At 33.8% G+C, this 27291-nt stretch overlaps 1 pseudogene; it reads right to left on the bottom strand.

Moving 5' to 3' along the window:
• Positions 1 to 27291, bottom strand: part of LOC149568621 (glutamate--tRNA ligase, cytoplasmic-like) — an 86156-nt pseudogene that overhangs the window by 10953 nt on the left and 47912 nt on the right.

Genomic DNA, 27291 nt, shown 5'->3' with positions numbered 1-27291 from the left:
ATTTATTTTGTCATCTTCTATTGTAGCTTTATCTTCAATGGCTCTCTTCTTTTATTTAGTCACTTCACGAATCATCATGGCTTGAGATTCTTATTCAATCTTGAGAGTTTTGATCTCTTCTACTCGAACTCTATTCTTCTCCATCAGGTCTACTATTGCTACAAAAAACTCTTTGGAATCTCCATTAGCAAACACTTTTGAGGTGTCAATATCCTTGTGTTGTGTATCATTCTTAGCTATGGCAATCTCTCTTCTTCTCTTTAGGAATTTTCTTAATTCTTCCCTAGCTTCTTCAAGGGAATGTAGAATGAGTTGTATCTCAATCTCCTGGTTCTCTATGATCTTCCCAAGTTTGTAGACTTCTATTTCTAGATCTTTTTCTCCAAGCTATAAGGCTTCTCCTTGTGAGAACGTAGCTCTGATACTAATTATTGGAATTCACAAGTGGAAAGAATACTTCTTTGGGGGGGGGAGGGAAGGGTTGAATCATAAGTAATAAACTTTAACCTCTAAAACCTTTTAACTAAAATTAATACATACATATAACATCTCTAATTAACATGAAAATAAAGACATGCATGAAAATAGATAAAACAAGATTTGATCACCTAGAAACCCTCCAAAATGAGAAGGTAAAACTAGGGTGGACATGACACCCACAACTTATCACTATAGCAATATGTAATTTGTCAAGGTTACAAAGGTTGAACATCATCAATGGTTAACCTTGTGAAAGGCCTACCTTGTTAAAGGCTCTAACAACCTATTAAATGTGACCTATCTAAAGGATTTAAAAACATGCATTTGGAATGTCACCCTATTAAAGGATTTAACACCTTGTTAAAGGTTTTACAAAATGGTTGTTAAACCAACCTATCTTCATAGGATTTTCACTCTCCTAATACAATGGTTAGAAAGTATAGTAGAATGTGTTGATCTAATAACTTACAATCCTCAATTTCTGATTTCAAATCCTTTTCTTGTCCAATCTAATCCAATCTTTCTTGATCTCATATGACTCTATTCATAGTGTTGATACTCTATTTTGTTAACTTGATTCTACAATGTTGTCCTTCTTCTAAGTCTTTATACCCCTTTAAACTTTGCTAGCATTCTCTCCTTGCATTCTCATACCATACTGAATTATGAGGTTTTGACCTCCTTAAAAAAGGTTTTGAGACTTATGATTAGGTACGAATCTACAATTGAGATTCATTTATCTTTCTCACTCAATTCTTTCCATTTTTTTGATTGCTTGCATGTTCTTTCCATTCGTCTGATTGGTTGCATGTTGATTGCATAGGGAATCTAATAGATTTGATCTTATCTTTTAGATTGTTCAAGATTCATCTTGAGTCAACTCAAAAATGGTTTACATCTGAGTTTGTGAGGGCACAAACTCTTATGTTGATTCTACGTAATTCAAAACTTACTGATTACTGATGTTTGGCACACATAGGAATTTTGTCTTGTTCGAAACCTATAGGAATTGCATCTTGCTCAGCTCCTATAGTAATTCTATCTTGCTTGGATCCTATAGTAATTTTTTTTTGCTTGACACCTATACTTTACTTGGTACATATACTAGCTTGGTATCAATTGTCACCTGACACTTGAAACTTGCTTGGCACTTTCTATCTGCTTAGCATTTGAATAACTTGGCACCTATTGAATTTCTTGCTCAGCACATATTGTAGCTCAGTATCTATATTATACTCAGCATCAACCTAGAAATTTTTTAAGTGTGTTGACACTCAATTGTCAAAGCCAATATGAGAGCAACAAGAACATCATAGATGGTCTATACTTGTTTGCATTTAATCTTTGAGTTATAGTTAGTTATTTCTACTCATAATTACTTGTAAATGTGAGAAGAATTATGACCAATCTACTATAGGGGATGAGCATTGTAATAGAATGTTATTGGATGAATGAAAATATGGAAATAGTATCAAGCTTTAAATCTTTTTGTCCCTTAGGTGCAACTGCCTTGGTATTGTAGAGCCAAAAGAGTAGAAAATCTTTATGATTTTATTGAAATTAGGTCTAGATATAAAGACCATCTAGCTGATCATTCGAAGTAGCTAATCCTTAGGTTATTTTTATTTTCACCATCTTGGTATCAGGTATCTTATTACTTGGTAGTGTAAAAAACACCAACACAAAGTATGGGACTTCACAACTAGAGATTGAGTCTATAGAGAAGGTCAGCTTCCTTACTATTATGGTGCACCTAACTACTTATTGAGAGGAAATGGGAGAAGGAAATGTATGAAAATCAAACTACCTAATCTAATCTAAAGGGGGTGATACACACAAATAACATGTTTAGTCTTATCTCTACCTTAGAAATGCACTTTTCACCAATATAATCTCAAAATATATAAATTCAATCTTTCCCTTGGTCTAATAATTACATGTAGATTAGAGACAAATGAAATTCTATAAGGAAGAAACTTCACTCTATATCATTCAAGGTTAGATAGATACCATCATATAGATTGAAGAATGGAGGCAACACATTAACAAAAGGCAAAAAGGTTTTGCACATGTATTAATAAAAGAATGATGTGCATTAGAGAAATGCATTCATTCAAAGGAAAGAGGAAATTATGGTAGAAGACCATATGATACAGCTACTACAAAATTAGAGAAAAGACCAAAACTTGGAAGGATTGCAAAACATGGTTTTATAGTTCAAGCATACCTGAGAAAACTTCTACTGGAAGCCAAAGCCAACTACTACCATTAAATTTTGTAGAGACCAATTGTTGTTGAGCCAATGAAGATTTTATCAAGTGCATGCCCATATGTATAAAATCATATCTTTCATCCCAATTCTAACCTCGAAGATCATAACTACATGGTTGAGTGGATGGATAACTCAGGGTGATGATAGAATGTCTTTTGCACACAATAGTCATAGAGATCATGAAAAAGTAGTTTCCAATGATCAAGGAATTAGTTTACCTTTAACAAGTTGCTTCTTTTTGTTCTTGATATACCAAGTCAACCATATCATTAGTCAAATAAAGTCAACCATCAACCTTGCTAGTGGCCCATTATCATCGAAGCATTATGCCACCTCTCCAAACATGTAATCTTTTTATCTATTGACCTAGATTTTCCTTTTTCATAGCCTTACAACTAAATTTCACTATATATTTATAACTAATGTGACCCTACAAGTGATATGAGATTGGCCCTTTGCACCATCTCTATGGTTTAGACTCAATAGTCTACTAACTGTGTGGCAATGCAACATTAATTATCTTTCTTTTCTATTCTTTTCATAGCATCACCACTCAATTTGTTAACTCGCTTCTCAACTCTATAAATGGAAAATCAAAAAAATTGCTACATTGTCACCTTAACTCTAGTTAAGGCCTTACTCTCTATGACCTTGTGAGAACATGTAAGTTAGAATGTTGGGGTTAATCTTCACATGGTCATAGCTTGAGACTGGTTGAACTTGAAGCTACCTATGATCATGCAACTAATGGTTAATTACATAGTCACCACTTAGATCTAATTGCTAGCCCTTCAAGATGTGAAGTTGTGCTAACATTAAGGTGATCATTTTGTGCATTCATGACTCCATTGATAGTTACTCCTTAATTGCTTGTGACTGAGTGATGAGTGATAATCACATTATCACAACTTAGAAACTTTATATGATATGAAAGTCTTAAAAGACTTGGGACTATAAAAGGAAAATTCAAAGCTCTTTTCCATATCCACATTGGCCTGCATGAAAATAAATGAATGGTCTAACAAATGTCAAGATGGTTGTCACATTATTGGATATTTAGAAAGAGGGGATTCTTTCCTGCTAAGCATGGACCAATGGCCTTTGACAAATCCAGTGGGATAGAGTCACAAAATAAACCTACATTCTATTTGAATCATCACAAAAAATTTCCTCTTTTGCAACTGCAAAACTTCAAAACTTGACATCTCCTAGAGATGGCCTATGCTCATGCACTTATTGAAAATAGGAAACTACCCTACTATATATAGAAAACCTTAACCTTCTCTATAAGAAAGGCTTAAGGTAAATTCCATTAATTGGAATTGGCAAAATATCACCATTAGGCCTGGATAGCTAAAAAGCATTGCCCTCCTTACAACTGATGATAACATAAGTTCTAGGCTACATAGCATCAAATTTGGAGTGCCTACCAGTTTTATCTCCATCTACATACCACTTGAGAAAAAGCTATCCTTCTCTAAAAACTTTTTCTTTCGCCTCTTTGTCAAAAATTCTTTTGATCTATTGTTGACGAGCCTCAAGTGTATGCATAGCTTGTTGTCTCTTTTCTTCTAATTCAATTAGCTCAGCTAGGTTGACTATCATTAAATCATTCTCTTCTAGCTCCAATGAAATAGGAAGCATTCCTCCTATCCATATACTAGAATAAAGGTGAGTTCCCAATTTCTCTCTTAGGCGTAATCTTGTTACCCCAAAGGATAGTCCATAACTTGACATGCCAACACCTTTAGTTTTCTTCAATTGTCATCTTCATTATCCTGATGAGATTCTTGTTAGAAGATTCATCCAAACCAATTCCCTTGGGAATAATAGTTTAAGGTGATACTCAAATAGATCCCATGTTCTAGAGCCCAAGAGCATATATGAGCTCCAACAAATGATTTGGCATTATCTAATATTATAGTTGATGGAACACAAAATCTCATCACAATTCTAGTAAGGAATTTATCCATTAGAGCTTCTATTGTATCTTTTAGATCCACCACCTCTGTTCATCTTGTGAAAAAAAAATTGGTTTCCTAACACCATTTGTGACCAACACTAGAAGGTAGATTTATTGGACAAATAAAATCCAAACCCCATTTGGAAAAAGGTTGGTTAGCTTGAATAGGATAGAGAGGAAGGGTAGCCAATCATTTTTTTCCTAAGAATAAATGCACAGTTCTCACATTTCCTCACCCACTTATGACATTAATTGAATAGGGTTGGCCAACAATAGCCATCCCTCATTATATTCATTGTAGTGATCCTGGCCGAGAAATGACCACTAGCAGGACCATCATGGAACTCCTTTAGCAACCTATTGATTTGATTAATCTGTATGCATTTTAATAAGATTCTATCAGAATCCTTCCTAAAAAATACTCCATCTACCAAGACATAAGGAACAACATGAAATATTAATTTTCTTCTCTTGGCTCTGTGTAAGTCTAGGAGATATCTTCCTTCTATCAAGAAGGTAGTCATTTTATGCAACCAATCACTCTAATTTTCATTCTCCACTAGTTTCTCCCCTTGAATTAAGAGGGAAACTTATTCATGTATCTCAAAAGATGAAGTAATTTTTGCACAAATTCCCTTGCCTCTAAAAAGCTTGGTGATCTTGATTTCAATTTCATATTCCATGACTTATCATCTCATTAATATCCTTGTTCAATAGGAACTCCTTCACACTTGCATGTGAAACCAAGAGCTAGGCTTTGTTATGAAACATAAGATATCTAAACCTCTTTAGATCCCTTACAACAACAAGGAGCTACTTTTCTAGATAGCTATATTTTTCCTCATAATCCTTAAGCCCTTCACTAAAGAAAGAAATGGGCTATTCCTATTTCTCATCATTCAATTGTATTAAAACAACTGATATACTTGACTCTCCTCCAAGAGAATAGAGGATAAAATATTTGTCAAAAATGGGATTGACAAGAGTGAGAGCTAATGCAATTGATCTCTTGATCTCCTCAAAATTATCCTTCCCTTCTTTACTCCAAATGAACATCACATTTTTCTTCAACATAGCTACGAGAGGTTTTACCATGGAAGCAAGATTAGGGAAGAACCTGTCAGTCTAATTTTTCACATTTGCAAAAAATTTGAAAATTTTGGTGAAAAATCATTTCAGTTTTTAGGTTGCCCTAGTTGTGCCCTATTTCATGTGCTATTAGATTCTATTAAACTCTTAGGGTTTGTCCCTTAATGCAGCCCTAGAATTGTCCTAATTCTGAAAACCCTAGTTCTCCTTTCATTTTTTGAAAAGGATTTGTAAAGTGCTTAAGTTTTGTCCTTTATGGTTTTATGGTGTAGGGTTCCACGTATGAACGGAATAGCATATTCCTTTTATTTTTGTGGTCACATTTCAAGGTGCAACTTAGCAGTGAAAGGGACTTCAGGTTCTACAGGGTTACATTTTTTGTTGTTCGTAATTGCTGAATGGTGTGTCAAGATGCCTCCCAATCATACGTATGTTTTCATAAGAGAAAGAGTGTAAAGGTCTGTTGCGCTTTGGAAATTCTTGTTATGGGGTTATGAGTAAGCCGTTTAAGCGAAGGGATGGAGAAGTATTAAGATATGAGCTATGCATATATGTTCACTAGATAAGTGTAAAAGTGTAATACCCCGACATAGCATAAAGTTTGTTTTGGGAGGGTGCATGAAAGGTTTTTCAGTTCTACAGGTAAAAGGATTTCATAAGATTGAAAGTAGGATTCAATTATGTTTACAAGCATACGCTCTTAAATTTGCAGACAACTATAAAGCCTTGTTTTGGCAAGAAAAGGTGTCGAGTGGGACCTGTTGAAGTGTCAAAAGGGCCCAGTTGCAGCGAATTAGGTGAAGACACGACATAAATGTTAGATGGGCCCAACTTGCATGGCATATGACTTAAGGTATGAATTTTTCATGTGCACTAAATCAACAACGATCTTATTTTTAAATTTTCTGAGATCAAATCTGGGTCATTGATATTTGAGAAGGGTAGTTTGTTAGTACACCCTTACGCTTGCAAGATAAGTGTATGAATGAAGGGTTGTTTTATCTTCTCTCCATAGTTACAAGTACAGTCTCAATGTGTAAGTGTAAAATGGTAAGTAGGTGAAGGTAAAAGAGAAGGCTTTATGTTTTTATGATAAAAGGTAAACGTAAGAGCAAGATGTTAGTTGGGAAGGGTCTCCGAGCATATGAGGTATATGGAACTCGTAGAGGCATAAAAGATTAATGAAAGAGAGTCATAAGGTATTTTGATGCTACGGGTAAAGTTAAGAGCGTGGGAGCATAAGATAGATTTTGAAGTCTTACGGTGTCCCAAGAAATGAAGTAACTGGAGGGGCAAAGAAGAGATTTTTAGGTTTTCTACTGATATGAGGACGTATGAGCATAAAAGGAAAAAAGGAAAGAAGAGATAAGAGTTTTACACTCATACGAAGAATATTTGAATCATGAGACTAAAGGTGATAGTCAAAAGGCTTTTGATCCTGTGGCGTGTAGGGTTTTACGCTTATACAACAAAAGTCTAAGTCATAAAAATGGAAGTTTGCATCGAAAAGGTTTGAGATCTCATGGGGTAAAGGGTGTCATAAGAATGTAAAGTGGATCTTCAAAATAGTGCCAATGCATCATTATGTCCTTACGATTAGGGTATGCTGAAGCGTCTCTGAGAGATCGTATAGATCCATCAAGAGCATTTTGGCTATTATGAAGATTGAAGGTTTGACTCAGCATAAGAATGAGAGACTATTATTTGAAAGAAATCTACTGAGGTGTCACACTAGGTAATCAAAAAGGAAAAAGATGCCATAGCCAAGTAAAATAAAGCTTTGAAAAATACATCAGAGTCAAGTTTTGTGGCTGATATACCTTGATGACAACCACATAAATGGTTTTAAAGCTAGTGCATGCTGAATTTATTAAAAAAGCTAGAAGATATATGATTAAAATGTCAAGGATTTGATTGAATGTCAGCATCAAGAAGCTCGTTTTCTATTTCTATTCTAAAATTTGAAAATTACAGAGCTTTGTGTATCCTATGGTATTGCAAAATACAGTTCAAAGAGACCATGGCTAACAAAGAAGTTGAAGAGATGCATGAAGAAGAAGTCAAAGTTGAAGACGAAGGTGATGATGTTGTAGAGGTTACACCAAAAGGGAAAAGGAAAAGGTTTGTTGCTAAGACAGAAAAGAAGATAAGGGTCAAAAAACCAAATAAGCATGCAGAAGACTAGTTGAAACTCCTTCCAAGGTCATCAAATGCTATTTTTGCAAATGATCATATTTTTAGGGACCCTTATGTTTTTGTTTGAGATGTTGAATGCCCTAGAACAACTGGTTATGATCTCTTCATGTACTTTTATCATAATAGAATAGAGAATGTGCTAGTATGTAACCCGTGGAACAGAAATATGGAAAAATTGATATTTCCAGAAGTGTTTGTTGATGTTGATTTGCTGAAAGCCTTCATAAATTCCTATAATCAAGTAACTAGGACTTTCCATAGGCATAATGGAAGTGTGTTATACACATTGGACAGAACTTCTTTTGTTGAAGCTTTTGGATTGATGGGACAAATGGATGTACCTATTGACATTGCAGATTTACAAGGAAAGTTTGACAGAAATAAAACCTATTTTGTAAACAATGTCATGCTGCCACATATTCCTTACAGAGTTAAGAAGGCAGGGTTAATTCCAAAAAAGGTGGGAGACTTATTACCTTTGAGTAAGTTCAAGAATTATTTCAAAAACACAGTGTATGAGTTGCACAAAGTGTTGGGGAGTGATGGTGCAGAGAATTGTGTGTATGGTTCTCTTTTTCTGATGGCATGTGATATACAAGATCCTTTCCACCATAAGGAGTATGATTATGTGGCCTTAATCATTGATAGTATGCACGTGTAGATTTGTGATACTAAGAAAGGAGAGATGAAAGACTTCAAGTTCCACCATTATTCATTACTGATGCACCTTATCCTATATAGCAACATTGGATACATCAGTGGGGACTTCATTGATCAAACTTCTAATGAATTTGGTGAGTTACTTATGCAACTCTAAACTCATATTTGGCATAAGAATTTCTATTATTCAAATGCCCTTGTATTTTTCAATTTATTCAGTGTTGTTATCATGAGGCAATTAGATCATACTTTCTTTAGCGCACCTAATGTTTTGAAAACTTTTCTTAGGCCCTCTTTCTTAGATGAAAAAACCAAGTTAGATCATAATTGGTGGAGTATCTTTTTGTTCAAAGAATGTACATTAATCAAAATATTTGCATGCTCACAGCCTCCTCATCTATTGCCTAAGTAACTACCACCTAGATTGGCCATTATTGAATTCTTTTGGCAATTTTTATTGATGACTAAAGAAATGATACCTCCTTCTTTGCATAAGCCTACCTTTGTATGTAGAACTTTTAAAATAGGAGATTTTGAAATAGGCAAGAATGTATTTGAGGAATTAAGTGAGTATCTAGGTTAGTACAAGTTTGCTACTGGGCCCTATAGTATGTATGACCCTAAAAATTACATTACCAATGAGGTCAAGACCATTAGGGGTTACATTCTACCTCCAAGCAAGCCAATCCCTATAGAGGACTTAATTGCTAACATAGTAGCACTAGGAGAGGCTAATGAGTTATTGAGAAAATATGAAGAGACAAGGAGAGTGGAGGAGGCTTTGAAAAGGATCAACCCTGACTTTAAGGGTTTCTATACAGAGATTCCATACCCAAATAATTTGAGAAAGATGGTGGATAATTTTGACCACATTATGTCACAAATGCCTCGAGAGCCAGAGGGAGAGGAAGCCATTGTAAATAGAGAATCCCTTGAGCCAGATACACAATTAGAAATTGAGTTAGAAGAGGAGCAGCCATCAACTTCAGCCTGGGTACCACAAGGAAATAAGAGACAAAAGACAATGCACATCCCTGAGAAGGTGGTAAGCAGAGCCCTACAAGTAATGTCTAGAAGTAGTGACTATTTTGTTGATATTAGGAAAAATTATTTTCACCAAAGCGCTATAGAAGCAGGGAAGGCCTCTACTGATCTACAAGTTGCAGCATCAAGATTGGATGACAGGTTCATTCAATTTGAAAAGTTCATGGAGGATGATGATTTTATCAAATCATCAGAGTTTAAAAGTTTTCTTTATAAAATTAAACAAAATGAGCTTACATTGAGTCTCATGTCAGAGAAGGTCTAGAGAAGAATAAAGAATTAGTTGAAAAATTATTGGCGTATGATCTTGAGAGTGAAACAATGAATGCTATAGAAGCCAGGGAGTTGGTACATAAGAGTGGTATGATTCTAATACCACATTGGGACATTGAGAAGGCCTTTTTTTTGGATCAAATGAGAAGACAAGATAAGGCCATCAGTTATGAAGCCACCAGCAGTGAAGGTTTCAAGAGAGGATCAGGTTTTAATGTAGATACAAAAACCCTAGCAATATGGAGCATCACCCCTGACACTAAAAAACCCAAAATGATGGATATACAGGAGACTGTTCAAGGCAATATGATTGTGTGGACATTAGAAAGTTCTACTAGGAAAGAGATCTCTAGCTTGGTCAAACATTTTTCTCTTATGAATAAGGAGAAGGTAGATGAAATAGAAGATAAGCTAGCTGCAATGTGTAATGAGTGCCTGGTTATTAGGAAAGTATATGAAGAAGAACTCAAAATGAACCATGTACAGAAGCAGAAAATAGAAGAGTTGGAGGAGAAAATTAAATTTTTGGAAATAGAAATAATATCCCTCAAAGAACAACTCAAGGAAATTGTAGAGGTAGAGCATACACTGAGGCAAGAGGAAGGAATAAGGCAAAATGTAGAAGTAGGGGCCCAAACAGAAGAAATAAATATAGGAGTAATAGTGCCAATGCCTGTGATTAGTGTGGAAACAAAAGCTTCTCAATATGATAGTAGCACCAAGAAAAATGCCTTGATAAATGTATTGAATCATAGAATAGATATTCTAAAAAGAATATCTCAAGATGCCTATAACACATTCATCAATTTACAATCTGCAGAACAGGTATGCAAGGATGTAGTTACATGGCTTGAACCTATTTTTCAACAATGGGGCCCATATATGCAATTTTTTGACAAGTTGATACCCTTGTTAGCTAAAAAGCTAGATCTCCTAGATAAAGTTATTTCTGTAAAGGAGGGTATGGATAAAGTGAAAGACTTATTGCAAATCTTCAAAGGGAAGTTGGTAGTAATCCAAAGCAAATTGAAAGTGCTGACAAATGGTTTCTATTCTTTAATTCTTTCTGTTATTGATTCTAATGGAAAGCTAAAAGATTTTAGTGAGTGGTATAGCTCTTTTGGTCACATTATAGACTAACCACAAGTGTTATCCATTTTCCAAGATGGTATTGATGAATATCTTTTCAATGAACTAACTGATACCCTTTTTAAGGTTGAAACTAAAATGAATAGGTTTACCATAGAAGGAAGGGTGATTATTGATGCCAGGTGGCAAAAGACCGTTGATGAACTAATAATAGTTAAGGAATGTGAGTGGCCCACTAAAAGAGAAATATTTGTTTAGGAAGCAATCACAAAAATCATAGCTTTACCAACAAGGAGCAGTTGAAGAAAAGGACAAAATTGATGATTTTATGCTCCAGCTATCATATGCGATTGTTTTTTGTTTCTTTTTGAGTTGAGGTGTCTAGATATTTTTGTAAAGGGGTAGTCTACTCATTATTAGAAGAGGACACTTGTCAATCACATTTTCCCTTTGCTTGTTGCAACTCATATCTATATAGATGAGTTTTCAAGGCAATGTGATGGTCTGAGACCTGTATAATTTTTGTTCTCTCAAGAAAAGTACATTCAATCGGTCCAATAGGATGCAGAGGTTTTGAGTTTACTTACATTGTACTTTTTGATAAGAAAATTGAATTGACAGAAATGGCAATCTATTCTGGGCATTCAATTGGTCTTCTATTAGTTATTGTATTAGTCACATGAACAAGATAATACAAAGGGGTATTTGCATTATATCTGTGTCATCAATTTCTATCTCCAATTCATGGGTTTGTATACTTCGAATTCATTTAAATAAGGTTTAATTGGCTGAATGCAATCTGGATGGGTTGTATACTGATTTTATTGTTGCTCTTAATTCAAGAAATTATATAAATGCTTCAGTAAATCAGTAGGGTTTGAGAATTCTTGAACAATATTTCATGAGAATGGAGATGGTTGATTAAAATTAATCAATTCATTTACAAGTTATTTGAATTAGATCTTCCTGCCAATAGTCAATTTTTTGCCCAATGGATAAGGCACTAGTCCCATGAGTCAGAAGTAAGAAGGATGAATTTTTCTGATGCATATCAAATCATTTTCTATTCAGTTGTGTCTAAGGTTTTAAATGCTAGTCAATACTCATTTATATGTATTCTCTGAGTCTTAGGTAGCTACTATTTCCAAGAATATTTGTAAATTCTAGGAGAATTAGGACCAGATCTATGAATAAGGGATATATACAAGGTTGAAAATATTGAAAGAATCGAGGTAAGCTATGCATGTGTTAGTGGGGTAATAGATGAGAATCAGAATGAAACTGAAAGAATCTTTACACAGCAGTGTACATTAAAAATATCCCTAGGTACACCCACTTTGGTTTAGCAGAGCCAAAAGAGTAGGAAACCATCCTTTGGTTTTGTTAAAGTTGGGTCCAAACAGTTTACTCATATAGCTGATGATGGGAATTAGCTAATACTTAGGTTGTGTGAGTGTTATCATTCTGGTATTGAACATTTTGTTGTTCAGTAGTTTTAAAACACCAACAGAACCTTCTTACAAATTTGATCCTACCAAGAAAGTCTTGCAATCCTTTCTTGTGGCTAGGAAGTGGGAGAGAGAGAGAGAGAATTACTTCTACTCTATTTGGATCTGTTGTTAATCCATCTCTTGATACAATGTGTCATAGGAGCTTTCCTTAATTAGTGGAAAATACACACCTTTTGGGATTTAGGGACACACCATACTCTCTACATTTGATGAATACCTATCTCAAATGATCAAAATTATCTTCTACATGTTTTGAGAAGACAATTATATCATCGAGATACACTAGTAGAAATTTTTCTAGCACACCTTTGAAGGCCATCTCCATTTCCCTTCAAAATGTGGCATCTGCATTGGTGAGAAAATTACTTCATCTTTGGAATGTGTCAGAAAATTACCTAATACACATTCCATTTCACTCCTAGAATAATACCTAATTATATCCTAAAAAACCATCTAAGAAGGAAAACTTTTTTGAACCACTAACCCTAGATGAAATTTGTTCCATAGAGGGAATGGGGTGATGATCTTTAAGTGAAGCCTTATTAAAGTCCCTAAAATCTACACATATTCTAATTTATCCATTCTTCTTCCCGACATGGACAAGATTAGCTACCCATGAGGAGTGTTTGATAGGGAAAATAATCGTAGTCTCTATGAGCTTTGATAGTTCTTTTCTCAGTAATGGCTCAATCTTAGGGCTAACTGGCTTTTATTTTTGTCTAATAGGATTTTCATCAATGTTTAAATCTATGGTATGCTAAGATAGGCTTGCATCAAAACCCTTTATGTCTTCATATGTCCAATCAACAACATCATTCAATTCTTGACATAATTTAATGAAAACTTCTTGTTCATTCTCAGTGCATACCTTTCCTAAATTGAGAGTCTTTCCATCAATGATGGTGACATGCATGTAGTCATCCCTCTTTGCAATCAGGCTTGAACCTTTGTCTTTTTATTGATCATTAGATTTAAATATGCCTTCCAAGGTGACTAGACCTTTAGGAAATTTATTCAAGTTGAGATTCATAACCTGGTCCCCATATTGACTTTACAGTTTGGATTGGTTTTTGGTAGAGAACCCTACTTCATTTTGTAAGAAATTGACAATTTGCATATCAGAATCAAGTACTTTCCAATTTGTGCAATCATCTATGATAGCAGGCCTTTTCATTTGACTAATGCATGTACTACTTTCATGAGGTTGATGAATGAAGTCTTGAAAAGATTCTTCGATAAGTTTTTGATTGTTTACTTAGATGATATTTTGATATTTAGTAAGACTAAGGAAGAACATCTTGAGAATATTAGACAAGTATTGCAGAGACTGAAAGAAGAGAATTTGATGATTAATCTAAAGAAATATTTTTTTATGCAAGAAGAGATTTTGTATTTGGGATTTATGATTTCATTTTATGGTTTGAAGATGGATCCAAACAAGGTTAAAGAAATTTTGGAGTGGCCTACACTTGAGAATGTGGGTGAGGTAAGATCATTTCATGGTTTGGCTAGTTTTTACAGAAAGTTTATAAGGAATTTTAGTTCTATTTGTAATGCTATGAGTCAAAAAATGAGAGGATATAAAAAGGAATTCAAGTGGACACATGGAGCTAATAAGATTTTTGAGACTTTGAAACAAAAGGTTGTTGAGTTACCTATATTAGCTTTACCTGATTTCAATAAGGCATTTCAAGTTGAGTGTGATGCAAGTGGTAGTGCAATAGGAGCTGTATTAAGTCAAGAAGGAAAACCTATTGCTTTCTTTAGTGAGAAATTTAATGATTCTAAAAGAAAGTATCATGTGTATGATCAAGAATTTTATGCTATAGTTCAAACACTAAAGAAGTGGAGACATTATTTGATTCCTATGGAGTTTGTGTTGTATACTGATCATAAAGCTTTACAATTCTTGGGAAGTCAACATTAATTGAATCAGAGATATAAGAAGTGGATTGAGTACTTATAGAGTTTTACATTTGTCATTAAGCTTAAGAGTGGAGTTACTAATAGAGTTGTTGATGCATTGAGCAGAAGATGTTCTTTGTTGACAGAGATGAAGATTTAAGTTCTTGGTTTTAATGAGATAAAAGAGTTGTATGATATTGATCCTAATTTTTTTTGAGGTGTGGAGAGAGTGTAGAGTTCCAAATCTAAGAGATCACATTAGTGAGTATGATGAGTACTTTATTCAAGAAGGTATTCTATTCAAGGTATTTATTTGTATGTTCCTAGAAGTTCTATGAAGTTGAATTTGATTAAAGAAAAACATAGTAATGGATTGGCTAGAAATTTTAGAATTGATAAGACATTGAGTTTGTTGAAGGAAAAGTATTATTGACCTCAAATGTATAAGGAAGTTCAAAATTTTGTAAAGATTTGTGAAGTTTGTCAAGTTGCAAAAGGAGTATGTCAGAACATGAGTTTGTACACACCTATTACTATTTTTGAGAAACCTTGGAGTGACATTAGTATGGATTTTGTTCTTGGATTTCCTAATAAAATGAAGAGGTATGATTATATATTTGTTATTGTGGATAGATTTTCTAAAATAGATCATTTTATACCATGTACAAAGACATCAGATGTTGAGCATATTGCTAAACTTTTATTTAAAGAGATTGTGAGATTACATGGATTACCAAGAAGTATTATTTTTGACATATTTAGTAAGTTTGTTGGTTAATTTTGGAATACTTTTGTGGAAGAAGATGGGTATTGAGTTGAAGTTTAGTTCTACATTCTATCCAAAAATAGATGGAAAAATAGAGGTTGTGAATAGAAGCTTGGGTAATTTTCTGAGATGTTTGGTGGGAGACAAACCACATAATTGGGAGATGGTATTAGCACAAGCTAAGTTTGCATATAATAATTTATGAATGGGAGTATAGGGAAGACACCCTTTAAGATTGTTACAGGAATATAGCCTAGAGGTATATTAGAATTGAGAGACATTGCTAGTGAAGAAAAGAGAAGCACTACAAAGGAATAATTGGCTGATTTTATGAGTCTTTGTATAAGGAAGTGAATTTGAGTTTGGAACAAAGTAAATAGAAGTATAAGGAGACTGTTGATAAGTCTATAAGGAATCATAATTTTGAAGCTGGTGATAAGGTGATGGTTCATTTGAAGAAAGGGAGTTTTCCTATTGGAACATATAGTAAGTTGAAGATGAAGAAGTTTGAACCTTGTAAGATCTTGAGGAAGTTTGACAGTGGTGATCCTTATGAAGTTGAGTTACCTGATGACATGGATATATCTCCTATATTAAATGTTGCTGATTTTTGTAAGTATTATGAGTCAGATGATGAAGTGGATGTATCAAATGATTATGATAAGAAGTAGATTAAAGAAGTTGAATTGATATTGGAGCAGAGAGTTAATCAAAGCACAAGAGGCAAAGACTACTATGAGTATTTGGTAAAATGAAAAAATAGACCTAGTGAAGATGCTTAATGGATTTCTCAATCTGAGTTGGATTCAACTTAGTTTATGACATCTCAATGATTTAGGAGAATCATTTTCTCCAACCTTGGTTGTCTAATGCAGAAGCATGTTGGGTTGCACTGCTACCTACATGTTTTCAATTTTCTTAGTTTATGTCAAGTTGCAATGTCTTGCACTACCAAGTTCTCAGTGGTTGCCAAGTGTTTAGTGGATGTTGAGCTTCTTGGTTGATTCTAACTTCATAGTTACTATTGAGTATTCTTTGGTTGTTGAGTCATCCTTTGGATGCTCAGTTCATGTGGTTGTTAGGCTCACTTGGGTACTATGTGGTTATTGAGTTCTCTTGGATGCTGAGTTCATGTGATTGTTGAGTTCTCTTGGATGCAAATTTTGTGTGGTTACTAAATTCTTTTAGATGCAAAGTGCTAGTATTTCATGAATTTTTCATTTTTTGAGTTGTCTTTTTGCAATTTTCTGCCAAGACGACCTTTGCATTTAACTATGTGATAGATATATGTTGTGAATTGACGTGTGGCCTATCCTGGCATTTATTATGAGAGTTTATTTAATTATAATTGTAATAGGAAAACTTGTGGTCATTTATGTATTTAAGAGGTCTTGGTTTGAGTCTTAGAGATAGATCTTAGAGAGGACAAAGAGGATGTAAGATTTGATCATTGGAGATTGTAATTGAATTGATACATGTGGTCATAACCTAGAAGGCTTTACAACTGGGCATGTCATTGATCATTGATGAATATATGAATGAAAGAATTTTCTTCCTCTATCTCATGATTTATTGGTATTTGTTGTCATTTCCACTATGTTGACTCTGTGTAGATAGTTTGGATAGCTGGGTGTGCCTTTGACCCTAGTTCTTCTCTCTTCCCTGCATTAGAAAATCTTTTTCTTTTTCTTCTAGGATTAAAAAATGAAAGTTTAGTATATTGAAAAGTACCTATAGAAGATGCCCTTATTTGAGATTTGGGAATGAATCAAAGTAATTATGCTCTAGAAACCAAGATGTAGAGATGGAATCACCAAGTGTGTAAATGTGAACATCTTAAAGGCTTGAAATTCTAAGAGTAGCACTTTTTGCTTAGCATGAATCTGAAGTTCTTTTCTTTGACACTAGTGAACTAGTGAACTTAGAAATGCTTAAATATTTGTCCCACTATATGTGCCAAAAATTGTTGACATGAAATTTTACACCCTTGACTAAAGTTTTTACCTAAAGAAAACCTCATGTAATATGAAAACAATCTCAAAAGTGTGGGACTTTTCAATTAGAGATTGAGTCTTTAGAGAAGGCCTACTTCCTTACTATATGGGTGCACCTAACTAATTCTTGAGAGGAAAAGGGAGATGAAAATTCATGAAAATCAAACTACATAATCTAACCTAAAGGGAGTGATATACCAAAATAGTATATTTAGTCTTATCTCTGCCTTACAAATGCACTTTTCCCCAATATAATCTCAAAATATATAGATTCAATCTTTGTCTTGATCCAATAATCCCATGTAGATAAGGGACCAATGAAATGCTATAAGGAAGGAACTTCACTCTATATCATTCAAGATCAAATAGATATAGTCATATAGATTGAAGAATGGAGGCAAAAAATTAATGAAAGGAAAGAAATTTTTGCACATGTTTTCATGGAAGAATGAGGTACAATAGAGAAATACACTCATTCAAAGGAAAAAGGAAATTATAGTAGCAAAGGATATAATACAATTGCTACAAAATTAGAGAAAAGACTGACCCTTGGAAGGGTTACAAAACTTGCTTTTATAGTTCAAGCATAACTGAGAAAACTTCTACTAGAAGCCAAAGCAAACTACTGCCATTAAATTTTGCAAAGAACAATCACTGTTGAGCCAAGGAGGATTTTATTAGTTGTGTGCCAATATGAAAAAAATCATATCTTTCATCCCAATTTTGACCTCGAAGAGATATAAATGGTGATCATAACTGCATGGTTGAGTGAATGGATAACTTGGGATAACAATGGAATATCCTTTGCACCAAACAGTCATGGAGATCATCAAAAAGTAGTTGCAAATGATCAAAGAATTAGTTCACCATTAACAAGTTGCTTCTCTTTATTTTCAACACACCAAGTCAGCCATATCATCAGTCAACTGGAGTCAGCCATAAGCCTCGCCATGTGGCCCATTATCATTGAAGCATTTTGCCACCTTGTCAAACATACAATCTATCTATCTATCTATTAACCAAGGTCTACCCTTGTTTGAAACTTCATAATTTGATTCCACTTTATCTCCCTAACCACTATGACCCTATGAGAAATATGAGATTGGCTCTTCACACCATCACCAAAGTCTAGACTCAATAGTCTTCTAACCATGTTGCAATGCAAAATTAATTATCTTTCTTTTGTCGCCTTTTTGCATCATCGTCACTTGATTTGTTAGCTCACTTCTTAACTTTACAAATGAGTGATTAAAGAAATCACTACATCATCACCTTAACTCTACTTTAGAGTTGACCCTCTACGACCTTGTGAGAACATGTAAATTAGACTGATTGGGTTAATCTTCACATGGTCACAGCTTGAGATTGCCTGAACTCAAAGCTGCCTACAAACATGTGACTAATGGTTAATTGCATGGTCACTGCTTAGATCTGATTGTTATCCCTTAGAGTTGTTAAGCCACACTAACATTGATGTGATCATTTCACACATTTGTGGTTCCATTGACAATTACTTCTTAACTATTTGTTACCGAGCAAAGAGGTATAATTGCATAATCACAACTTAGAAACTTTATATGATATGAAAGTCTTAAAAGACTTAGGACAATAAAAGGAAAAGTTAAAGCTCTTTGTTGTATCCCTATTGGTCTGGATGGCAATAAATGATTCATCCAATAGATGTGAACATGGTTGTCATCTTGAATGATTTGATAAACTCACCCTAGAAGCTAAATTGGAATCTCTTAATGAAGAGGTTTTGGAACAAGTGATGGGTTTACCCTAGTTCCTTGAAGAGGAAAACTTCATGCAATACTAGGAAGATGTATTATCTCAAAAGGAACTCTTCTAGAGGAAAAAATGTAGGGAAACCTAGTTAGTAGGGGACAAGAACACAAAGTACTTTCACAATAGTACCAAACAAAGGAGAATGATTAATTGTATAACATCCATTAGAGATGTTGAAAGTTAGATTAGGGATTCTCCAAAAGATATTAGCTTGATGACCATTTCATATTTTGATCACATATATAGAAATATGAAAAGCACCAATCTTAGGGCCCAAAAGGATATTTTATCATTTATTTCCAAACTTATCTTTAAGAAAAAAAATAAAAAACTAATGTGAAATTTAACTAAGAAAGAAATTGAGACAACTTTAATTCTCATGAACTCAGATAAATCTCCAAGGCCTAATGGCTTCCCAATAGACTCCTTTAGAAATGCTAGTTTTTTTAGGTGATGACATAAATAGTGCTCTAGAAGGAGTTAGGAACCTAGGAAAACTTCTAAGAGAAGTAAATAATACCTTTATTTTTCTCATCCCTAAAAAAGACAAACTAGAGTCTTTTGATGACTTTCAACCTATAGGACTGTGTAATTCTCTTAACAAATTACTTACCTAGGCCTTGTATAACTAACTTCAATTTCTCTTAAATAACCTTATTAGTGAGGATTGGACTAGTTTTGTCCCTGGTTAATCGATTTATCACAAAATTATTATAGTGTAGAGCGATACACTTTATTCAAATCAACAAAGAACCAAATATGTTGAACTATCTGGACATCAAAAAGACATATCATAGAGTAGACTGGAGAATCCTATGTAAATGTTTGGAATCTTATGCTTTCTCTCATAAATGGATAAACTTTATGTTTGAATTCATCTTGACACCAAAACTATTGATCGTGATTGACATCTCTTTAGAAGGATTCTTTAGTATTTCAAGAGGTTTAAGGTAGAGGAATCCAATCTCCCCCTTTTTGTTTATCCTTGTGTTCAATGCTTTAAGTAGATATTTGTAAATACTAGATCTTTGGGTCAAATTAGAGGCATTTTTATTACTAGTGATTTAATACCAACTACGAATCAACATTGTATGGATGATACCATTATTCATGATCAAAGAATTATTGAGAAAGCTAATACTCTAAATGGAATATTAATGAAATACTTTTTGGCCTATGGTCAAGAGATTAAAAAAGGTAAATTAGGCATCTTTTTTTAACACCCAACCAAGTGTGGAAGATGAGTTTTGTGATGTTTAAGACTTCAACAGGGGAACCCTTCCCTATAAATACTAGGTGTTACTTCTAAACTCTGGTACTCAATCAACCAAATTATGGGATCCTATTTTAGAGAAGCTTCAGAAAAGAGTGATAGAATGAAAAAGCAAATGTCTCTCATCTACACATAGAATTACTCTAGTCTTATCACTCTCATCAAGCCAAAATATCTATCATCCTTCTTGACTAGACTTGTTAGGTAGTAAACTAAAATAAATTAATAGGATTCTTAGAACTTTTTTTAGTAAAGGATTGGATGAGATGAAAAATTTCCCCCTTATATCTTGTGATCAAGTTTGTAAACCCAAAGAGAAAGGTGAGGCTAGTATCAATAATGTCAAATTATAAGGGAAGGCTTTGGGAGCAAGGGTAGCATGGAGAATGCTAAAGTCTTCAAACCTAAAATAGGTTAATATCCTCTACTACAAATACTTTTCCTCTTTGGTTCCCTCTAATCTATTTAGAGAATCTTGGGTTGATGTGTTATCCTTCTCATTTGTGTTTATTAGGCCAGTTATTTCTCAGCTATAGCAATCACCGATTGCCATTAATTTTGCAGTATAAAAAATTTTGTATTTATCCCATGTCATGTTAACCCTCAAGTTACTGTGTTATCATATTTCACTCTATAGTGTGTACCAAGTTCTGCAGTGTGTGCCAAGTTGTCCAATATTTGTCGAGTTTTCCCTCATGTGCTGAGTGAATATGTTGATGCTGAGCGTCAACATATTTGGTTCCTTCTTTAGCTGAGTTGTATATATTTTGGTTCTTAGTGGGATCCAACTTGCATGTTTAATTTTGATTGCAAATTTGATGATACCATCTTATCTTGGGATGTGTGTAGACAATTTTTATTATGTAATATTCTAAAATCTTCTGTAAGTCATTTTGGCAAAAATAAATAGGGTGTTTAGGCTTAGAGTTAGGGAAGAACTAAGGGGGTTTCAAAAGTTTGATGCATATGTGTCTCGAAGTGTGAATTTGAAGTTGGATCTTGAATCTTGAAAGTATTTTGTATCTGGTCATAACCAAGAAGGCCTTATAGCTTGGCATGTATGTTGATTATTTAATGAATCAATAAAAGTGTTTCATTCTCTCTCTTTGGTGTTGTTCTCTTTGTGTGTCTACTTCCGTTGTGTTTACTCTGCAAGGTGGTTTAGATTGTTGGGTGAGCTTTTGGCCCTAGTTCTTCTTACCCTCCTTATGTCAAGTGGTATCAGTTCTTGAAGTTCATTCTTGCAAAGATTGGATCATGTAGAACCCTAATTTGAATTTGGTTGTAGGATTGTAGATTGATAGATTTGACCTATAACTTCCAGAGGGTTATGATCTTGCAAGAACCTAATTTGTAAAGATAATGAAATATTGAATACATTGAGATAAATTGTAGGCATATTAGATATCATGGAGATAGCCTAGAGGAGAGAAGCACATCATAATGATGTGAGTGATGATAAAGTAGTAGCACCAAACCCTAATTTGAAACTGGAAGAAGATCAAGATGAGAATAGATTTTTGAGAGTATTGGCTAGGGCACATTTGAAGCCTATTATAGAAGTTGTTCCTTATGATGGAAAATTGGAGACCAATATTGTCTTGGATTGAGTCTCTGATATGGAGAAGTTCTTTGAGTATGCAAACACTCTTGATAAATAAGTGCACCAAGTTGTGGTGCCAAAAAGATGACACCTTTTTTTTCTTTTCTAGTTTTGAAAAGCACGTATGCGCTATAGTGGACATGTGCTATAGTGCACATGCACTATGGCTTGGGTATCCCAAGCCATAGTGCATACACTCTATAGTGTGTACACATTATAGTGCATATGTGTTTTTCAAAAAAAAATTATAAAGCACATACGTGCTATTAAGAATTAAATTTAAATAACGCATACACTCTATAGTGTGTACACACTATAGCACGTACATGCTTTTCAAAAAGAAATTATAAAGCACGTACATGCAATTTAGAATTAAATTAAAAAGGCTTTAAATAGTGTGTGTGCGCTTTAGCATGCATGCACTATAGGGTGCATGTGTTATTTAAAGCTTTGCATTCTACCAAGCCTAAGGTTTGGTTTTTCCTTGGGGATCCAACCCAAAGGTTTAGAGTTTGTAAACTAGTCTGAGACGTGTTTTGCTGCAAAAAAACAAAAAATTATTGATTTTTCTTGTGTGCTCTCCTTCAAGTTTCCTTGTGGTTGAGCATTGATAAAATTAGGTTACATGACATTGTAGGTCTCTATGTTAGCTATATAACCATATAATTTATTTTTAAATTGAACTATTTCAAGCCTTTCATCTATAATTTATTTTGAATGTATGTCCATTTTTTGTCAAAAACCACCATGTACTAATTGGGCTATAGATTTTAGCTCATTCATCGAATTTTGTAACAACTTAGCTTTTTAGAAACCAGACTCCATTCTACACACTTTGAAAAAAAAAAAGATTTTAGATTAGTTTTCAATTATTTCTAGGGGGAGAACATAGATATTTCACATTTTTGGGATGTTTCTAGTAAAAAATTCATTAAAAAAAATACACATTTTAAAATTAATCGAAAAATTTAGGATAAACTACATAGTGTTAAGCAACTTTTGACTAGAGTGATTAAAGAATTCCAAAAAAAAAGTTAAAATTTTAGGGGGGCCACACTTTGTATAGTGTTATGTTTTTTTGGAATAAATAGTACCACTTTCTGTGGCCCCCTTTTTTGAGGACCTAAAACTAAACCATTTTGAAAAAAATTAGTAGTTTAGAAACTAGCTTCAAAGGACTATGACTTTTGTTTTTGTCATATCTTAAAATTTTGAGCGTACACTAGTACATTTGACCCCATTTTTAGACCAAAATTTTTGACCATCTATTAAAATGGGGTCAAATTGGTCGGAATAGGCAAGAAAAAATGTGTTTTTTTTAAAATCCATGCCCGTGTTGGTCAAAATTTTGACCAACACTAAGAGTTGGTTGAAATTTTGACCAACACAGGCTTCATATTGTTTTAAAAATTTAAAAGATCGTGCCCTATTTCATTGTTATGCACACTCTACATTTTTATGCCGAACATGAGCTTCATATCTGGTCTGTCAAATGCTTAATCTCAAGGCAATAGTTGGAAAGTTGGGCACGTCAAAGATTAGAGGATTGATCCGACTTGAACAATATTGATAATGCTACTATGAGTATCTAACTAGGCTTTTTCTTTTAATATTTTTCTTCGATCATAACCATGTTTGAATGTCTTTGGCAACCTAAGCGGAACCCATCTGGACAACAAGATGCCACTTCAAATAGAGAGACTTATTTAGAGTTTGGTCGTGACTTAATAAAAGAGCTATGGTAGAATAGTGATCAAAAATATGTTTTGTGGATAACTTCCCATCTTACAATCTATGTAATGTATATATATTTCTAAATCATTTTGTATGTGCATTTTTAGCATCAAAGTTTCACATCATATTTTAAGATTCAATAGAAGTTTCGAATCACACTCATGATTCATCTTCAGATTTAATGAGAATGAGAACTTATCATGAAGTATTGATTCAAACCATCAATGTTTTAATTATGTCTTGATGTTTTTAATTGACCAGAATAGGGTTTTCTTTAGGGTTTTTTTTAATATGACTGAACACTTGAATTGATCTCCTATGCAGGCAAGTCTTCAAATAAAGTGGATATAGTTTTGGGTATTCTTGGGGGCTTCTTGTTGATGTTATTGCTATGCCTATTTGGATTCAGAAGAAGATTCAAGTCTGCGGCATTAAGCAAAGGTACTTTTGAGGTGATTATTTTTTAGTAAATCGTTCTTTCAAATGTCAATGAAAATTTTGGCTAGTTGATTATATAAGAGCTACTCACTCAAAAAGGAAATAAGGGGGAAAAATTCCATTTATTTTTTCTTGTAAAATAAAATCTTCTTTATAAAAAATGTGTAATATTTTTCCCATGCATCAATCAGCAGAGAATCTTGATACAGAGGTGTACTCTGCTATTGGGAAGGAGCATGGAATTTTGCTCAACTTGGAAATATAAAGGTTGCAACTAGAAATTTTCATGATGATAACAAGCTTGGAGAAGGGGGATTCGACTCTATTTACAAGGTAACATAACTCTAACCGACCACATTAAATATGCTATTAAATTGAACCAGGTTACTTCTTCGTTCTCCACTAAACAACAATCTACAGACTATTTCATAGAGAATGAAAGGGTGGGAATATGTCCTGAAGTCACACAAAGCAGGCATTTTAGTTTTGAATTTTAGGACTTTCATACATTATTAGAATACACTCTTGTACAATTGCTCGAAATATAAATTCTCAAATGTTCATCGGTATATCTTCTGTGGATACCTTCCCATACAAAATAATTTAGAACATTGATAGTTATGAGAGCTCCCCTACTAGTGTGTATGTGACATAGAGCCAAATTGGACATCTTTGTTTGAATATATTGTTGAAAGCTATATCAACATCTTGCAATGAGAGTTATATTTGGACATCAATGTAAAATACCAACACAATGTACAAAAACATACATAAATTCATCTATTATTGACCATAAAGGTTTTGAGTTAGTGAAAAATATACCTTCATTTTAGTAGTCAAATGCTCAACTTCAACAAGTGACAAGTTGACAAGCTCTAAAATTTATGGTAGCCAAGTTAGCTTTAGCTTTGTTGTTTTGACTGATCCTTCAAGATGGAGCATGCCATGAAGTCCTTCTCAATATTTTTTATTATGGCATTGCCTGAATCCATCAGTGTTACCTCTTCACCTTCTGAGACAAGAGCAACATTAGCACTCTCCAACCAAATGTGTTTTGTGTAAGTAGTTGCTTTCTTTCCAGTACCTTCGTACTTTTTATGCCTAGCTCGAATTTTGACAAAAGGTTCTTCAGGCCCATTTGTTAAGCATAGAAGAACATGATTTTCAAAAAGAGCAGTGTGTCTAGGATAGACAAGGTCAATGATTTTTTTATTCATTGTCCAAAGTCTGTCCCACTCCATTAGATTTAGATTTTTTTATTTTTTGATGCTCCTTGAAACAAAAGTGCCAAAGAAAACGTAGATTTATAATTTTAATTGGTATAGGTTATAAGAATTTGTATGGAAACTATAGAAAATTAAGTGAAGAAAAAGGTGTTCCAAAGAAAAAGTCCAACATTTAAACTTGTGACAGAATAAATTGCATTAAGGCCTGTACTGTCAATCCCCTTCGCAATGTTCCTTGCACTGTTGGGAAGCGAGGATCATCCCAACCCTCCACTTTTTCATTATCTACAAACCACTGTAGTTTTTGTTTTCTCAAGAGAGTATAAACAAAATTCAAATGGCTAAAATCCCACACATGCACTTTCCACAAACCCATGTCTTCTAAGACCCTATAATATTGTTCATTACAATCATGGTACTCACTTGACCAGAGAGCATGTGTCACACCTTCAATGCTATCCACATATGGGTATGCAAAATCATATGTTGGATATATCTTGTATTTAGATCTAACATGGTGATGGCAGATAGGATTACATCTATAATAAATAGGATCTCGCAATGTTTTGTTAACATCTTGCATATCTAGCTTACCTCTTAGACAACATTGCATCCCCCTCTCAGTAGCAGCAATCATTTCTTTCCATAGACACATATTTTGCTCCATAGAGTTATTCCTATTGATGGACTCAATTCCATCCATTCTCTCTTTCTGCATCTACTCTTGAGGTGTGTCATCCACATATGCCTTCTCCTCAAATATCAATTTCTCAGCCATTTCTACTAACTACGAAAAATAATCTGAAGTGTATGTAGGTTCTTCTCCTTTAATGTGTAGCATATCAAGGTCATTCAATATGTTCTCTACAAACTCGTTGCTTTCTTTAGCAGGGTTTGTGTCATCAAAGCGTATAATCAAGCACCCTTTATACCTTTGAGCAAAGCATTGGTTTAAAAAATGAGCTTTTGCATGTCCAATATGAAGATATCCACTCGACTCATGAGGAAACCGAGTACAAACTTTCCCAATTTCTACATCCGGTAGATCAATGTCAAAAGAACCTTCCTCCTTTGCTTTCTCATTGCTTTCACTTTTGATACCATTAGGCTCACTTTCTTTCAGACTTACTGGCTTTGTCTTACCAATTCTTCTTCTACCAACATATTTATTAGCTACTTGACCAAGTACTAGATACTTTGACAATATTGAGTTAAACCATCTAGCTAAACTTTGATATTTCTTTGATTTGTGGATACCTTCCCATATTTTCCCCCTCCTATTTGATGACTTCTTTTGTATATGTGTGTGAAGGGATAAGGAAGTTGAGCCTTTCTTATCTGTTATTTACTGATTTAGTTTAATAAATATTTAATATTGGTATTTTGTAATGACCAGCACATGCACCTATCAGGTGCAACGATGACGCCGATAGTTAGATATGTTGTGTGGTATATATATTTCTCAAGTTAGATATGTTGTGTGCTATGTATCCTTCAACAATGGAGTGAAGTTTGGAGTTTTGATTGTTGCTTTTGTTTCATTCAATGATTTTAATTATAGATGATGCAAAAGTAAATTAAATATGTATGGGTACAAGTTGCAATTTACACCTATAAATTTACGTGTAATGTCCTCACAATAAATATTGCTTACACATAGTGTACAACACACTTGTTGTTCTCATTTGAATTTATCACTCTGTGTTGTATAGTATGTCTTCAAACATTTGTAACTCATAAGGTTGAAAATCTATTTTGTGCCAAGAAAAATACAAAAGCTAAATTTGAATATTTATGGATGCAAGTTGTAATTTATGTTGGAAATGTCCTTTCAATATATATTGCTTACACAATATTTATAGTAGACTTTCTGCTTCAGTTGAATTTGTCACTCTATCTTGTATGGTAGAGTCTTAAAAAAACATGTGACATGAGTAGGAAAATTATATCATGCTTAGATTACTTGTAATCACCAAATGTTTTGGTT

The sequence above is a fragment of the Cupressus sempervirens genome, chromosome 3 (assembly GCF_028749045.1).
Source record: "Cupressus sempervirens isolate cs-2001-9-10 chromosome 3, ASM2874904v1, whole genome shotgun sequence".
Lineage (NCBI taxonomy): Eukaryota > Viridiplantae > Streptophyta > Pinopsida > Cupressales > Cupressaceae > Cupressus > Cupressus sempervirens.
Note: the sequence above shows the minus strand (reverse complement) of the source record. Positions and strands in the feature narration are given on the sequence as shown.